Here is a 9,505-nt window from a genome sequence, read left to right as displayed (position 1 = left end):
AAGTCCGGCGCGGCCCCGCGGAAAGCCCTGTTGCCACCGGGAGGGGAGAGAACGTGCGCGTGTGGGGTGGCGCGCGCTGCAGTGGAGTGAACGCGCGCGGCCTGGGGCTTGGAGGACCCTGGAGACAAGTCCCCTCTTCGAAGACTTTGGCGTTTAGGGCGGTGCAGTTTTCTGACAGCCTCCCCCCAGGCTCGTGGGGGTACAAGATGGGAAAATGTAGCGCTCCGTGGCGCTTCACACCACATTCCCTTCACACTACATTCTGTAGAGAGCTACTTTGTGGGTGTTCGCTCTTGGCGGGACCGAGATTTTTTTAAGGTCTCAGGTTAGGGGGTGGTTCACACGGGGTAGGGAGGAGAGGGATATGCCCTGTCGGTAGTAGATTCCGGCAGCCCAAATCTGGGGCTTACACCAGGTATGGGGCTGTCTGCAGGGCATCCAAACTCTCCACGTTGGATTTGCCCTAAATAGAGGGTAATGGAGAGCAGTGGTCACTGGCCTTAGGAGAGGCTTTTGCTGCCTGTGATGGGTTCCCGGTATCCACACAGGATTCACATCACTTGAGAAGCCAATGCACCCAGTCTATTGCAGGTGCACACGGTACAACATTCCCACTACCGGTGCGAGAATGTGCTGTGACATATGGCCGGTTAACCCCGGGGGCTAGGAAGAAATCTCAGTTGTCCAATGGGGTTCACTGAGATTGAAGGAGATTCACATTATCCACTGTCCACAGAAGATTTGCTTTGAGAGTGGGGGAGATTTCACTGTCTACAACTTCACGAGTGGGGGAAGGGCAGAGAGAGAGAAGAGAGAATCCCAAGTAGGCTCTGCGCTGTCAGTGCAGAACCTGATGCTGGGCTCAAACTCATGACCTGTGGGATCATGAGCCAAAGTCGAACACTCAACCAACTGAGCCTCCCAGGTGCCCCTCAATTTTTATTAACGTTCATTTATTTATTTTGAGAGAGAGAGAGAGAGAGAGAGAGAGAGAGAGAGAGTAGGCGCACAGGGGAGGGGCAGAGAAAGAGGGAAAGAGAATCAATGGGAAGGAATCTTACACTATTATTTACACTTACACTATTACACTAGTGTATTATGACTTACACCATTTCATACTATCATGCTATTTTATACTGTTTTCATAACATTCTAGAAGAGTTTGCACTGAAAAACTGAGTGGGCTTTGAGGGAGCTTTTACAGGGCAGGTTAGACCATGTGCATTGGGTAGATGCTGGGTCTGAGGGAAGTTCATACTCATCAGAGAGTTCCCATTGCCTACTTAGGTAGACCCTCGGAGAATGGTTCATGCTGTTACAGAAGGGGTTCACAGCAGCTGCAGAAGGTCCCCCATACATGGAGATGTGCCCTGTCCTTGTTAATTTTGCCATGGAGATGAGACATTATAGTGTCCACGGGGAAGTGCGTGCTGGGTGGGAGTTCACATTGCCCAGAGATTATATTGCGTTAGAGACTTCCGTTGATCAGGATGGTGTTTCAGGTTCCATAGTCAGTTGGCATCAGGTGTGGGGGAGAGTTAGCCTGTCAGTGGGGAGGGAGGTGTGCACTGTCCGTGAAGGAACTCACCCTGCCCAGGGAGCCCTCTGATGTAGTGAAAGGGAGCTTCTCCTGTCCCTTCAGGATCGTCTTGGCTGTGGTCAGTTTACAGTGTTCACACAGGAATTCTCACTGCTTGTTGGAGTTACACCATGCACAAAGGAGACCTGTCTGTGGGAATTCACACTGTCCAAGGGCCTATTTTTCCTGTCATCCTGTCATCAAGGAAAGGTGCGCATAGTACCCTGCCCCTGAGAGAATTACATAGAATGTAATTAACTTAGTACACAGTTCATTGACATTACACTGTCCTGCAAGGTGGGGGGTGATGTTGCCGGAAGCGGGATAATACAGGCTTAGCCAGGCTACTGGGGTCAAACCCAGCTGGGCTTCTTCTCTGGCTGTGTGACTTCGGGCAAGCCATTTAATCCCTCTGTGCCTCCATTTCTGCATCTGTATGGGGATAATTAAAAACAAACAAACAAACAAACGGAAGCCCTTGGCCTAGGGTTAAAATGAATTTAGATGTGCAAGGCATTTGGGACAAGTGGCTCCAGCAGAGTAAACCCGCAAAGATCTTAGCTATTGTCGTGATTGTTGGTATCCAGGGGGTTATCACTACCTGAAGGGTTTATGCTGCCTCAGTCTTAACTGGCCACCTTCTGCACACTTTGTACGTGTGTGTGCTGCTCGTGGTGCTGGTAGTGGTGGTGGCGGAAGTGTTTGAAAGGATTCCAGGGTTTGGCCTATCTCTGGAGCATTTGCCGAGCTATCAGGAGGCACCGTGGTCTAGCACTTGATGTCCCAGCTGTAACAATGTTTAGCGTGGGCCTGGAACCTCTCTGAGTCTCACTGTTCTCATCTGAAAAATGGGGATCATCGGAGTACCTACCTGATAAAGTTGACGTGATGATGAAATGAGATGCCGAGTCCAGGTCCAGGGTCTTGTATATAGTAAGTGCTCAGTAAATAGGAGTGGCGATTTTTTTTAATGTTTGTGTGTTTATGTATTTATTTTGAGAGAGAGAGAGAGAGAGAGTGTGTGTGTGTGTGTGTGTGTGTGTGTGAGCAGGGGAGGGGCAGAGAGAGAGGGAGACACAGAATCTGAAGCAGGCTCCAGCCTCTGAGCTGTCAGCACAGAGCCCAACATGGGGCTTGAACCTACGAACCGCAAGGTCATGACCTGAGCCAAAGTCGGCACACAACTGAGCCACCCAGGTGCCCCTTTTAATGTTCATTTATTTCTTTTTGAGAAGTGGGGGAGGGGCCGACAGAGAATCCCAAGCAGGCTCCACACAGGGCTCGATCCTACAATCAAAGAGATCGTGACTTGAGCTGAAATCAAGAGCCAGATGCTTAACCGACTGAGCCACACGTGCCCCTAGAAGTGGCAGTTTTTATGTGCCCTATCCTGTGCTGGGCCCCGGGAAATCCCTGCCACTTAGGAATTAATTCACCATTTCTGGGTCTTTATTTGGGGCCTCAGTGTTCGTGACAAGTTATACTACCCTCTGGGGAGTCATCCTGTCCTCATACCTGTGTGTGCTGCAGGGGAGTTAGGTAACTTTTTAAATAAAGTTTATTTATTTTTATTTAGAAAGAGAGAGAGAGAGAGCCTGAGCAGGGAGGGACAGAGAGAGAGAGAGGGAGAGAGAGAGAATCTCAAGCAGGTTCCACGCCGTCAGCGCAGAGTCACTAACTGCGAGATCATGACCTGAGCCATACCAAGAGTCGGTCGCTTAACCAGCTGAGCCCCCTGGGTGCCCCAGTTCCATAACTTTCTTTTTTAGTGTTTATTTATTTTGGAGAGAGAGAGAGAGAGAGAGAGAGCACAAGCCTGGGAGGGGCAGAGAGAGAGAGACAGACAGACAGACAGAAACCCAAGCAGGCTCCAGGCTCTGAGCTGTCAATACAGAGCCCCACATGCGGCTCAAACCAACGAACTGCGAGATTATGGCCTGAACCAAAGTTGGATGCTTAATCGACTGAGCCACCCAGGCATCCCAGTTGTGTAACTTTTTATGGGAGAACTAGGATTTTTAGGAGGAGGGTGGATAATAGAATTTTATGATGGTTGTTACAAAGGCCCAGGGAGTTTAAATGGAACATGGGGTTTCGGGCTACATTATCAATGACTTAATAAAACTGACATAGTGACACTGAGGTGTGTTGGAACCATTGTTAAGTCCGCATACTGCTCACAGAGTGCTCCTCTGAGGTGGCACTGTCCACACGGGGGCCCAGTGTCCTTGGGTTACACTCATGAGGCCAGGTGACGACGGGGCTACCCTGTTCACATGAAAAGTCACACTGGTTACAGAAATGACCCTATTTATGTGCTTGTCTCCACTGTGCATACAGGTTTACACAGGTTGTAGGAGCTGACCCCGTTGATGGAGGAATTCACACAATGTTAAACAGGCCATGTTGCCTCTAGGGTAGAGCACACTAATGAGGGAACACGCTATTTGTAGCGGGGCCCACCTTGTTTATTTGCTGTCTCACCACGTATATGGGGCTCACGCTGTTTATGAAAGTTACACCACCTATATGGGGTTACACCGTTTATGTGGGTTGCCTTTGTATACGAGGCTCACAAAGTTTATGAAGACTGTGCTATTGGATGGGACTTGGGTCATTTATGAGGGCTACCCTGTCTGTATGAGGTTTATGAGGGTCGTGCTGCCTCTGCTGGGGTTCACGCTGTGTTTGAGCATGCACTATCTGGGGTTTACACTATCCATGCGAGAGCCACCCTGCAAATGGGAGTTTATATCAGTTATGGACTTTGTTCTGTCTGTAAGATGGACGCTGATTGTGGGCTTATACCAGTGTACGTGGACTCAGTTCATTTTAGCAGATACGTATTACCAGACTGTTGTATGACCAACCTTGGGGTCGGCCCTTGGTGTAGAGCAGTGAAGAAAACAGACCAAATCCCTTTCTTTGTGGAGCTGGCCTTCAGTAGGACAAGCACACCTTTGCAGAGTTTTTCCTTGTATACGGGGTCCACAATGGGGTTGACGCTCTTTAGGGGGTTGAGTTGGCATCAGCTGTCCATGAGAGTTTCTCTGTGTGTACGGGGCTACATTTATTGGTATTACATTGGGTACATGGGGATTCACTATCCAGAGATGAACTTGTTCATTCATTCTAGATTGCCAGGCATTGTGCCAGGCTCTGGGGACACCGTAGGTAACAACACAGGCAAAAATCACTACCCTCGTAGAGCTGACATTATAGAGGGGGGATTCAGAGGAAGAGCAAATACATTACAGAAATACACGCCACATGAGGATAAGTGCAATGGAGAAAAATAGTGCACAGAAGGGACACAGGGGTCCAGGAAGGGGGCTTCAATTTAAAACAGAGTGGTCAGGAGCACCTGGGTGGCTCAGTCAGTTGAGTTTCTGACTCTTTTTTTTTTTTTTTTTTTTAGTTTATTTATTTTCGAGAGAGAGAGAGAGAGAGAGAGAGAGAGAGAAAGTGCCACAGAATCTGAAGCAGGTTCCAGGCTCTAAGCTGTCTGCACAGAGCCTGATGCAAGGCTTAAACTCATATATTGCAAGATCATGACCTGAGCCCAAGTCAGACGCTTAACCTCCTGAGCCACGCAGGCACCCCGAGTTTCTGACTCAATCTCAGTTCAGGTCTTGGGGTCATGAGTTCAAACCCTGAGTTGGGCTCTGTGCTGGGCATGATGCCTACTTAGAGAAGAGAAAAGAAAAGAAAAGAGGAAAGGAAAGGAAAGGGGAAAAAAAGAAAAGAAAAAAAGAAAACGAAAAGAAAAGAGAGTGGTCAGGTAGGGCTTATTGGGAAGGTGGTTTCTGAGTAAAACCCTGAAGGGGACGAAGGGCAGAGCTATGCAGACTTCCGCGGGAAAAGCCTTCCAGGCAGATGGAACAGCACAGGCAAAATCCCTGAGGCAGGCATATGCCTGGCCTGTTGAAGAAATAGCACAGAGACTGGAGTGCGGCTGGCAAGGAAATGGAGGGGAAAGGTGGGAGGTGAGGTCAGGGAGGAAGAGCCTTGCTGGCCACTTCAGGGAGTTGGCTTTTATTCCCAGTGAACAGACGATTTGGGGCAGCAAAGGGATATCATCTGATTTACTAGAACCCCTCTAGCTGTAGGTGGGGCACAAGTGGCAGCCAGGAGGCCAGCGAGGAGTCCCCAGATCAGTGGGGTGGTGATGGTGAAGAGTAGCTGATTTTGAAAATTTTTTTTTTAACGTTTATTTATTTTTGAGACAGAGAGAGACAGAGCATGAACAGGGGAGGGTCAGAGAGAGAGGGAGACACAGAATCTGAAGCAGACTCCAGGCTCTGAGCCATCAGCCCAGAGCCCGACGTGGGGCTCGAACTCACAGACCGCGAGATTGTGACCTGAGTTGAAGTCGGACGCTTAACCGACTGAGCCACCCAGGCGCCCCGAAGAGTAGCTGATTTTGAAACAGCTGAAGGTAGAGCACATATGGGAGTTCCCTTCAGACTGGGTGATGGGTGACAGAAAGGGGTCAAAGATGACACCAAGGGATTCAGCCAGGGCAACTTGCAAAATGGTGTTTCAGGTTCCCAAGATGGGGGAGACTGGGGTGGGGACAGTTTCGGGGAGCTCAGGGAAACCATTTTGACTTGGCAAACTTGAGAAATCAAAATGGAAGCGCTGGTGAGGCAGTTTGATGTGTGAGGTTGGGAAGCCAGTGGTGAGTCCTATGCTGGAGGAAAAAGATTTGGGTGTGATCAGCACAGAGATGGCATGTGAAACCATGGGGCTGATAGAGATCACTAAGGGAACCAGCAACAGATGGAGGAGGGAAGAGGGGGACCCAGCTCTGAGCCCCGGAACCCTTCAGCATTTCAACTAGGGGGCTGAAGAAGGGTGATACGCTAATGGGGTTGTTACATTTTTTGTTTGGGAGTAGTCACACTGTTTAGGTGGCTACAGTCTCTATATATGGTGGCTCATATTATTTCTAAGGGAACTACAATGTTCAAAGAGTAGTAATGGCCCCTTGTTGCTTGTTATAGGTGATGGGTAGGTTGTGACAATGATTATCGCCCATACGGTTTTCTTTCCAGAAGCGTGGGGATAGATAGGTTCTGTCCATGCCTTAGCCTGACAGCAACAGCATAAATGTCATCTACTGTCAGGACAGTAACTTGGAACAAGAAGAGCTATGTCCATGGGAGTGAGGGTGTCTTCCACCGTCTGGACAGAGTTGTTTTCTCCCTGGAGAATTACACTGTTCACTGTAGGCATATCTTAGGTTTATGAGAGGTTGCACTTTTCACTTAGCTTCAGGGGCCTTCAGGTGGAGTTTTCCCACAGGGAATGAGAGGGTGGGAGGAAGTGTCCCCTTGTTCACTGGAATTGATATGGCCTTCCATATGCCTTCACTGGATGGCATGCCTTTAAGGAATGACCAGTGGTGACGAATAGTCTCTCTGCCAAGTTTGTGATATGCGAGTGTTTCATACAGTAACGGTGGGGCTCACCTTCCCTGATTGGTTCTCAGTGTTCACAAGGCAAGTGAACTATCCAAGAGGGTCCACACTTCTGTGGTAGAGTCACATTGACCCCCTGGAGGTTCCATGATCTGTGGATAGGTTTTCATAAACCGCCAGAGGTCACACTACTCAGGGGGCATTTTCACCAGGGACTCCCACTCTCTCTGACGGCTCAGTCTCCACCATGATGCCTGCCCGCTACCCATGATTGTATTTCATAGGAACAGCAGGACTGAGTTATGCAACTGGGTCAGGGTGGGACTTATGCCATCAAGAGGCAATTTCTGGGATGATACAGAGAGGGTTAGAATCATGGGCCCTGCACAAGGGTGACACTCAAATTTGTGAATTGTTCCCTATTTTAAAAAAGGGGGGGGAGAGTTGTGCCTGGGTGGCTTAGTCGGTTGAGCGTATGACTCTTCAACTTTTTTTTATTTTTTATTTTTTTTTGCGAGACAGAGAGAGATAGAGTTCAAGCAGGGGAGGGGCAGAGAGAGAGGGAGACTTAGAATCCAAAGGAGGCTCCGGGTTCTGAGCTGTCAGCACAGAGCCCCACGCAGGGCTCAATCTCACGGATGAACTGTGAGATCATGACCTGAGCTGAACTTTGGCTTGCATGCACAGGTGCTCACTCTCTCCCTCTTAAAAAAAGAAAAAAGGCAATTTCACACTGTCAGTACCCTGTATTTATTATCTAGTTGGAGTCTGTAGGGTAAGGGGTGCTTACATTATCCACAGGGTATATAGCTCATTCTGCTAATAATTTATTACCAGTATTTACTACATACTTACTTCATATTCCCAATTTCTTACAACAACCTGGTCATGTAGGGTCTAATAATATCCCCATTTTACAGATGGGGAAGTTGGGGCTCAACGAGGAAAATTCACTTGCTCTATGTCACAGACAAGAAGTAGCAAAGTTAGGGTTGCAACCCCCATCTGTGTCTTGTTGGTGGGAGTGTGGGATCACTAAAGTTGTTACAGACCTATTATTGTTGAAACTTTGCATTGTGTTTTTCTGAGGGGAGGTAGACAGTAAAGGTGTCAGTAAAGCTGATGGTGAAGGATGTGGTTTCAAATTGGATAGGTCTAAGTTTAAATCCTGACTCCAACACTTCCTGGCTGTAGGACTTTGACGGACTGATTTCCCCTCCGAGCCTCACCTTCTTAATCTGTAAGTGGGGATAACAATAGCAATTTCCCACTTTGGGATTTTGTGAGCATCAAATGACAAGATGCCCCAGACAATGCTTGGCCCAGTGCCTGGCACATCATGAGCGCTAGGAATTCGGGAGCTGTTATAATAACAATGATGGTGATTATTATTGCTGGACCACACTGCTCCCAGAGGGTTACGATATCCGTGGGGGAGCAGCACTGTCCGTAGGCAAGGTTACATAATTCCCCAGGGAGGTGATGCTTTCCCCGGGAGGCTCTGGTCTCTACGGAGGAAGAGGCTAGAGACTTCTAAGGCACAGGTTAGGGGACTGCTCTAATGCATCTAGGCACCCAGCAAAGGGTTGAAGCCCTAAGAAGCCAGAGTCACCCTCCTGGCCTTCCCACCCTGTGGCTTGTCTCTCCCTGCCCATTTTCTGTTTCAGTTTCTCTGAGCATCACCCCCACCCTGCAATATTCCCCTCCTTTGGTACCTCAAGAGTCTTCTCTGAAACTCTGTCTTCGGGCTGGGTCTGTGGATATTGCTTCTATTTGCCCTCTACCCTGCTGCCGGCTCCCGCTAGCCATCTGATCAGCGCTTATTTCCTGTTTCCTGAAGCCTCAGGCTCCATCCATCCCTCCCAGCTGCGGAGAACAGACTTAGCACTGCCCTACGCACTGGTCTTCATCCTTAAGCCCTACCTTCCTCTCTCCTGGCGACCCACCAGTGCCCCTTGGGAGCACATTTGTTCAGACTTTGGTCGCCCCCTCGCATCCTGGCCCACCTCCGGAACCCCCTGCCTTGGTGGTGGAGGTGGGGGTACCTCCGGCGCCGGCTGTGTCCCCAGGACAGCTGCAGCGTGGGGATGGAGTTGGGGGGGGGGGTGGGATGCTCCCAAATGCATTCTCTTTGGTCACTTCCTCCCCAGCTGGGATTGGGGCTATCTGGAAGGCCAAGACCCCATCCCGGAGGAGCGGAGGGCACAGCCGCCTCCCCATTTCCGATGCTGGGAAATGATTCCCACCCATTCCACCCCACCCCTGGACAGCTGCCCCCATTCAGGCTCAGGGCTGTGTGTGTGTGGGGGGGGGTGGGGGGGCAGGGTAAGGCCAGGGTGAGAAATGTGGTCTTGATCATCCTCCAAGGTCCTGACCCTGCCCCCCTGCAGTGAAGATTCTGCCCCCTCTCGAAAGGTCCATGCCTTTCAAAAGTTTTTGACCCCTTCCAGAGCCCCCCCCCCCCACACTTACAAGCTCCCAAAAGAAACTCTGGATTCCGCAG

The 9,505-nt window shown here is 49.8% G+C and overlaps 1 non-coding gene across 1 annotated transcript; it reads left to right on the top strand.

The window, feature by feature from the left end:
* Window positions 1-7,319: 7,319 nt before the first annotated feature.
* LOC124511998 (U6 spliceosomal RNA) lies at window positions 7,320-7,429 on the top strand. The gene has a single exon (XR_006962036.1). It is a non-coding gene; the product is annotated as a U6 spliceosomal RNA (small nuclear RNA).
* Window positions 7,430-9,505: the final 2,076 nt, after the last annotated feature.

This window comes from Lynx rufus, unplaced genomic scaffold, assembly GCF_022079265.1.
Source record: "Lynx rufus isolate CCGP_SWC_20201006 ecotype Redwood Valley unplaced genomic scaffold, mLynRuf1.p SCAF_16, whole genome shotgun sequence".
Lineage (NCBI taxonomy): Eukaryota > Metazoa > Chordata > Mammalia > Carnivora > Felidae > Lynx > Lynx rufus.
The sequence above is the reverse complement of the archived record's forward strand: the minus strand, read 5'-3'. Positions and strand labels throughout refer to the sequence as shown.